This window comes from Pteronotus mesoamericanus, unplaced genomic scaffold (genome assembly GCF_021234165.1).
Source record: "Pteronotus mesoamericanus isolate MK-2021 breed Mesoamerican mustached bat unplaced genomic scaffold, CSHL_Meso_final scaffold_54, whole genome shotgun sequence".
Classification (NCBI taxonomy): Eukaryota; Metazoa; Chordata; class Mammalia; order Chiroptera; family Mormoopidae; genus Pteronotus; species Pteronotus mesoamericanus.
The window spans coordinates 5,849,078-5,855,948 of NW_026555321.1; positions in this window are offsets into that span (position 1 = coordinate 5,849,078).

Consider the following 6,871-nt stretch of genomic DNA (forward strand, 5'->3'; position numbering starts at 1 on the left):
CAAAAATAACTCCAAACGTACCAGACCTAAATGTAAAACATGAAACTTTACAAGCACTAAAAAGAAAATGGGTAAATTCTTATGTATATGAGTGGGGAAAGACTTTCTAATTTTAATTCAATCCACATGCAATAAAAGAAAAAATTTAAATTCAACTACATAAAAATAATTGGGAAAAAAACCCAGATACCAAAAAGCACCATAAACAAAATTTTTAAAAAACCAACATTGAGAGAAGCCCTGACTGGTGTGGCTCCGTTGGTTGGGCAGCGTCCTTCAGAGCTAAAGGTCACTTGGTACTGTTCCGGGTCGAGGTACATACCTAGGTTGCGGGGCATGTGAAAGAGGCAACCAATTGATATTTCTCTCCTTCTCCTTCTTCCCTTACCTCTAAGAATAAATAAAGGTAAAAAAAAAAAAGTTGAGAGAAAATATTTATAACATATCACAAATAAAGGCCTAATATTCTTAACATATGAAGAACTCTTAAAACAGAGGCAGGGGAACCAAAATCGCTATAGAATATAAATGACTAGGCAGCAGACACAAAGAGACACATCAAAAATAATATAAAAGTGCCCTTGTACCTGTGAAAACATGTTCACCTTTCCTTGCAGAGGAAAAGCAAATTAAAACTACCCTGAAATATTATTTCTCCCTATCCTAATAAAAAAATTTTCAAAAGTTTGACAATGCACTTCTCTGGAGAGGTGATAGAGAGGTAGGTGTAATTTATTCACTGCTCCTTGGGAGCGCAAAACAGTGCAACCTGTATCAAGAGAAATTTGCAGTATTTAACAAAACTATACATGCAGAATCAGTAATCATATGCCTAGGAACTTACCCAAAAGACACATATCCAACAGTAAAAAAATAATATCACACAGTTATTCATTGTGGTGTTATTTGTAACTGTAAATATTGGAAAACCTAAATGCCTATACATAGGCAATAGAGTGAATACAGCAAGGTGCAGCCACGCAATGGGGTACTATGCAATTATTTTTAAGAAAGAAACTGATTTCTCTGAACTGATATGGAGCTACTTCCAAGATAGTATCTGTCTCTTTTCACTGAAGGAATACAAGAAAAACAAACAAAATTTGTTAACCTGCCGAACGGAGGAGATTGGGCGGGAGTGAAACGGGAGGAAGGCAGACTGAGTGGCCTTTCTTTCAGTGTACCTCTTTGTTTTCATACACTCCTGGAACCTTTGTTAAGGTTTCACATTGTCAAAAAATAATGTCTAATCGACCATGAGGGAAGAAATTGAAGACCGTTTTCTATAATCTTTCATGACTCAAGGCTTTGTGTTAGGGATTCCCGGTGATGGCAGGATTTCCTGTTATCCAAAAACAAAGAGGGTGCCCCACCCTCTCTTTCTCAGGAAATCAGAAGATTTCCATCTGTCTTCACACATCTCTCACGCCAGTAGTCCAACTGTTCGGGACTAAAGGACAACTCACTGACTGTAGAAGCAGGGAGGCGAAGTGCTCCCTAGTCTTCTCCCGCCTACCCGACCACACCGAATACCACTTAGGAATGAACTCCTTGCAGTAAATGCAGAAACCCTAGAACAAAGGGCATTCTTAGCATTCCCTTGCCATTGTGGCCCTCTGCTGGTACAAATGAAATGTGGAGATTGGCGATTTTACTTGCTTACCCTCAAGACTAGTTGAGTTAGGAGAGGAGCTTTGATAAGCTATCAATCCTGGAAAAACTCTGACCCAAACTGCTCTTTGTTTATCTGGCACCCTTGTTCACTCTGAGGTGTTCGGAAATGTTGACAAAGAAAACTTAAGACATTTCCTTTGCCTTCCATCACACTACATCCTGTGTTCTCCTCCGGCTCTCTGCAGTTATAAATGAGGATAAATGAGATCCAGGATGTGGGCATTTTCTCTAAACTGTAAAGTGTTATAGAAATACAAGTTTTTAAAGCCACCAGGGAAGGAATTTTAATTTACATACAGGTAATCTAAATACTAGTCCCATGAGTAAATTACGCAGGCAAGCATACTGTCACTGTGAAAAACATCCAAACGTGTAGAGAATATTTATGAGTTTATTTGAGCCACATGGCTGGGGAGCAAGATCTCAGATGTTCCGAAGAATAACAATTCGGCAGCTTTTTTTATGCATTTGGAATTAAGGAGGGGATGTAATGAAGTTTACATGAAAGTGGGAGAAAGTACGTTGGGGGCTGGATTACAGAAGTCACGATGAAGAGCTCTTTTGAGGATGGATATTTCAAAGATGTGTTAACCTAGATGCACAGAAACAACTGACCGTGTTTGCATGAGGCAAAGATAAACCTTTTACTAAAAAGTTATATGCCTGGAGCATGACCACCCACCACGATCTGCCCAGTTAGGAATTTATGACCAGATCACCCTGTGAGGTTACTTTCCGTAGAACCCCCTTTATTTGGTCCACAATACTGAGCTACCTACTCTAAATGCATTAGTGTAATTAGGCCACTTCTGGAAAGCTTACTGCCTTAGTGCTTGTTCTCCAGCTCTCTACACATTCCTCTATTTCTCTGGCCCCTCTTTACTTTCTCCCTTCTCCCTCTAAAGTTCTAGCCTAAATCCTCTTCTTTCTGTAATTTCATCCCTTCCACATTTGTACGGCTCTGCCAGTTCTGTACCTCCCACATGCTTTATCTCCTCCAGTGTTCCAGGTTCCAACTTGCAATTATTTACCAAGGACTCCGCTGAAGACCTCAGTGCATCTTCATCTGAGTTCTCCATCTTCCCTTCATTAACACAAATCATTCAAAACCTGGAAACAAGGTGAAAGGACGGCTGAGTGCTATTTCAACGCACTGTGTCGCGCTGGCGCCGTGGTTCTCACAGTGCAGCCCTGGACCAGCAGCACTGGCATCACCTGGGAACTTGTTAGAGATGCAAATTCTCAGGTTCTACCTGAGGTCAACTGAATGAGAAACTCTGGGGCTGAGGCCCAGAAACCTATAGTTTCACAAGCCCTCTATGTGATTCTGATGATCATTCAACTCAGAACTACTGTGCTAGAACAGGATCGGCAAACTATGGCCCGGGGGCCAAATCCAGCCCAGTGCCTCTTTTTATAGTTTCGTTGGAACGTGGCTGCGTTATGGCACTTATTTATGTATCGTTTATGGCTGCTTTCACTCTACAGCAGAATTGAGCTGAGTAGTTGTGACAGAGACTGCGCGGCCCTCATAGCCTACAATATTTACTATCTGGCCCTTTACAGAAAAAGTTTGTCCACCTCTGGATGGAGGGCATCAATCATCAAAACCTCTTAAGGGTCACTTTTGGTCTAGGGAAAGGTAATTTTATGTGACTTACTATTTTTCATCAGGTGTGCCCAGAGTCTGTAAGTTAGGTGTCAATTATGAGAGATTGGTAAGTTGGAAATTATTTTTGTCTGATAATGATGAAAATGATTTTTCTTTGGTAGAATTTATCACAAAGACAAACATTTTATTGTCTCATAGAATGTTAGCCAGTTTTAGATCTAACCTAGCAATTGTATACCTTTTGATCTTTTCCTTTCATTCTCTCTCTCTCTCTCTCTCTCTCACTCTCTCGCGCGCGCGCGCACACACACACACACACACACACACACACACACACACACACACACAACCCATAGTCTTTTATATCCTCCTCTGACCCAGAATTTAGAAATTCTTCTAAAAAGAATTTAATGTAAATTCTTCTGGTTACTAATAAGTTAAATAAACCTTTTGCAACACGCTCACTCTATGCTGGTATAAGGCTCATATTTTTACCTTCCTGAAATTTCTCCTTTGACACTGATGACAGTTAATTCATCTTATATTCCCTGTCACTGTCATTGTCGTCCTTCCACCTCCCAGTTACATGGGTGTGAAACCAGGCACCCGCTCTGATTCCTTCCTTACTCTTCAAACAAATCAGTCTCCAAATCTCAGTGGTTTTACCCACTACAGCTTCTCCTGGAGCCAGCCTCTCTGTTTCCATGTAACGCCAGTGTAAGTCCTTATTCAGCCTTTCCTGAATTGTTACAACAGCCCCTACCTGGCTCTGTGTAATTGATCATCTACAGGAGGCTGCTGGGAAAATATCCCCAAGGAAGACCTCAGGCCATTTCACTTCCCTACCCAAAACTGTTTGGTGGTTCCTCACTGTCGAGCAGCAAGGGAAAGCCTTAGGTCCTTAGCCTGATTTTTCAACCTTCCTAAATTTGATCCCAAGCTCATTGTTCCTAACTATTCGATCCCAAGCTCATCTTCCCTGACTTTTCACCCTTAGTAATAACCTCCATAATCTGTGACCATTTGCACTCTCTCGTTGCCTTCCTTCATATTGCCCCTCTGCCTGTCATACCCTCTTTCCTCTTTCCCCATGTCCAAACCTCAGTATTCCTTCACCCCCAGACTGAAGCCCCCTTACCCCATGCTGATCTTTTTATCCCAAGTCATTTCTCTCTGCTGTAAATTCCCAACACATTTAATTTGTATCTCTCTTATGGCACATATCACTTTTTATTTTGTGACATGGTCCTTTATGGTCTTTTCTGTGGTCTCATTGTAAGACAGCCTCTAGGTTCCAACTTTGTGTCCACATTGTTACACATTTGTGCTAATATTGATAAGAGCCAGGGAAATTTTTTGAGTAGGAGCTGTAGGAAAATAAAAATCTCAACTGAAAAAGTACCAAATTATTTTTTGAGTGTATAAAATCTCATCAAAGTATATTTTCCTAAACTATCTTTTTATGACTATTTTCTTTCCCTCATTTGAAAATATTGACTATTTAATATTGAAGGAGGGGAATGAACAGTCTTCAAAATTTAAATGATTCTTTCTTTCTTCTGTTTGGTGTATCTTTTCTCCATAAGTAAGATTTCATAATTGAATGTGACAAATCCCAGCAATTAATTATTCAGTGTTGTTTATTCATTAATGAAGATGATAGTTTTCTGTGTGGAAACATCCATCAAAAGGGCTCCCCGATACAAGTGTTTCTTCGTGAAGCCCTAAAATCTTTATTTGGTCTTTTAATTTATTAAGAAAATATAAGCGACATATCCATTTTTTTTTAACTGGGAGGGATATTAATGTCTAAATTTTGGGTGCCCCAAATGAATCAAGGCAAAGGAACTTATGGCACATCTGCGGTCTTCTATCTAATGGCTTTCATTACCATCACGTTATAATACAGTGAGTGTTTCTCTATATGAATGGATTTCTCACCGGTATCATCTGGGGAGCTTATTATAAAAGTATATTCCAGAGCCCTACCCAAACTCAGACTCTTCAGAGCAGGATTTCTAAGAATCTTTATTTTTTTTAGTTAAATTCCCAGATGATTCTTGTGCACCCTGAAGTTTGTGAGTCACAGGCTAGATTCTTATCCTCTTCTAAATTCAAACAAAAGCAGAAACCCCTATTGAATTGCCCAAGTGCACCTTAAACAAACCAAGAGAGTTGAGAGATTTTGTTCATCTTCTCTCCAGTCTCTAAGTGTTCCTTTTCTTTAATAACTTTACCTTCATGTTTTATTTTGAAAGTTTTTGAACACACGGAAAAGTTGAAACAATTGTACAGTGGACACTCATATACATACCTTAAATTAACAGGTTATTACCATTGCTTTACCAGAAGTCTAGCCTCTTATCCACCTCTCTATTCATCAACCCATCTCATATTTTCAGATGAATTTCTAAGTAAATTTCAGCTATCAGTAGTGTCTCAGCTGGGATGGTGGTGACTTGAAGAACAACCAGACAGTGAAACCCTTGCAGCCCTGGTGAAAACACAGTGGCCTCATTTGATTGGACAGAATTGGTGGCTGCTTGGCCTCAGCAGCACAGTAAGAATGCATTTAATCAAAAACAGAAGGATAGTGTGGGCAGGTTGTAGACAGCGCTGCAAAATAGTATCTACTTGTCTCTATTCATTTGAAGGAGTGCTTTTGTTTTGTTTCTGGAGCAAGAAAGGGAGGTTTGGAAGCAGGTGGAAGCAGTAACCCCTCCCTTCTTCTGTGGCTTTCGAGTTCCTAATGGAGGGAGAGGTTAGAAGGCAAGGTTTGCTGGTTTAATGATCAGCAGCAAGATTTCAAGTCAGACCGCTGAGGCTTGCGTTCCAGCTGCCTCTCTGGCTGTTTGACCTGCGATGTGATCCTCGCCCTCTTGGCCTCAGTGTTTTCATCTGTGAAATACAAATAATGATAGTACCTATATTGTATTTTTGTGGAGAAAATATGTGTGCCTGACAGGTAACGCAATCAACTTTAGTTGCTAAAATATAATTACATTCCTAGATAAGCTTCCATAAGTTCACACAAAATTAACTTATGTGACTGTAGCCGCTGAACAAGAAAGAGACAAGTAAACTAAATTACGTTGGTAAGTAAAACAGAGATGCAAAGGGCAGCAAGCCTCAAAGTTCTTCCAGGCAACCCATTGCACTTAAAATGAAACTTAATTTTTTTCCCTTGCCCTGCAAGGCCTTTCTCCCTTGCTTTGCCCTAATTACACCAGTTTTCAGCATGAGCCAAGCTCAACTGGTTCTCAGGGGATCTGTATTTTCTGTTCCTTGTTCCTTTTCAGTAATGTTTTTACCTTAAGGTTTAAGCGGTTGCCTCTCGGGGGCCCCACGCGGAGAACCTGGCCCGCAACGCGAGCATGTGCCTTAATTGGGAATCGAACTAACAACCACTTATTTCGGAGACCGGTGCTCAGTCCACAGAACCACACCAACCACGGTTCTCCCTACCCTATTTACGAGGTTTTTGACGAAGTGGGTAAGGGCTAGGGGCGGCACGGGGTGGGCAGGTCCAGATTGGGGCGGGGGCTAGAGCGGGGGCGGGGCTAGAGCGGGGCGGGGGCTAGAGCG